Source organism: Suncus etruscus, chromosome 7 (genome assembly GCF_024139225.1).
Source record: "Suncus etruscus isolate mSunEtr1 chromosome 7, mSunEtr1.pri.cur, whole genome shotgun sequence".
Classification (NCBI taxonomy): domain Eukaryota; kingdom Metazoa; phylum Chordata; class Mammalia; order Eulipotyphla; family Soricidae; genus Suncus; species Suncus etruscus.
Window position 1 is genome coordinate 76,321,172 of NC_064854.1, and position 1,415 is coordinate 76,322,586.

Genomic DNA, 1,415 nt, shown 5'->3' on the forward strand with positions numbered 1-1,415 from the left:
AAAATAATGGATCCATAGAGAAAAAGATCAAGGGGAATATTCCATTAAAATAGAATACAAAATATAAAATTTCTAGGAATAAATTTAACAAAGGATGTGGGAGATCTATACCATGATCATTTTGACTCACTTAAGAAAAAGAAGATACGGAACCAGAGACATAGTGAAGCGGTAGGGCGTTTACCTTAGATGCTGAAGGACGGTGGTTCGAGTCCTGGCACCCCATATGGTCCCCCAAGCCTGCCAGGAGCGATTTCTGAGCGTAGAGCCAGGAGTAACCCCCGAGCGCTGCCCGGTGTGACCCAAAAACCAAAAACCAAAAAAAAAAAAAAAAAAGATACAATTTTCATGTTCATGGATTAAAAAATCATATTGTTAAAATGATTATCCTAACTATATCTTATAAATTTCAATGCAATCTCTTGCCAATTTTTTGCCATTTTTTTTCTTTTAACATTTCTATATTTTATTTTATTTTTTTAATTTTAATTTTTAATTTATTTTTTATCCCCCAATTCACAATACAGACCAGGCAAAGGGCCTGTGTTGTGGTGTATATGGGGTGCATTTATTGTACCTCTTCTTTCTATACAGTCAGTGTAAAGAACACAGCCTGTGGTAAGAATTGGAAGGCCAGATACCATTTTTTAAGAACCAGGAATAGTCAATAATAATGTATGGAATTATTAGAGACAATAACTAATCAAACCCATATGAAAATTAATAAATATGAATGTATCTCATTCCTGATATAAAACTGTTTTATAAAGGTATAGTGATAAAACTATCTGGTACTAGAATAATATTTCTTATCAATAATCAGAATAACATACACAAGTATAAAACCCCATTTAATTGTATAGAAATATATATAGGGGTCCGAGCATTGGCGCAGTGGTAGGGTGTTAGCTTTGCACGCTGCTGACATAAGCGTGGTTCGATCCCCCAGTGTCCAATATGGTCCTCCAAATCAATAGTGATTACTGAATGCATAGCCAGGAGTAACCCCTGAGTGTCACTGGGTGTGGCCCCAGAACAGATGATGATGATGATATGATGATAGATAGATAGATGATTGATAGATAGATAGATAGATAGATGAAGGAAAGAAAGAAAGAAAGAAAGAAAGAAAGAAAGAAAGAAAGAAAGAAAGAAAGAAAGAAAGAAAGAAAGAAAGAAAGAAAGAAAGAAAGAAGAAAGAAAGAAAGAAAGAAGAAAGAAAGAAGAAAGAAAAAGAAAGAAAGAGAAAAAAGAATGAAAGAAAGAAAGAAAAAAGAAAGAAAGAAAGAAGAAAGAAAGAAGAAAGAAAAAGAAAGAAAGAGAAAAAAGAATGAAAGATAGAAAGAAAGGAAAAGAAAGAAAGAAAGAAAGAAAGAAAGAAAGAAAGAAAGAAAGAAAGAAAGAAAGAAAGAAAG

At 32.8% G+C, this 1,415-nt stretch overlaps 1 non-coding gene across 1 annotated transcript; it reads right to left on the minus strand.

Annotated features, from left to right (window-relative positions):
- Nucleotides 1-502: 502 nt before the first annotated feature.
- Nucleotides 503-635, minus strand: LOC126014757 (small nucleolar RNA SNORA51). Its single transcript, XR_007497754.1, has one exon. It is a non-coding gene; the product is annotated as a small nucleolar RNA SNORA51 (small nucleolar RNA).
- Between the last annotated feature and the right edge of the window lie 780 nt (nt 636-1,415).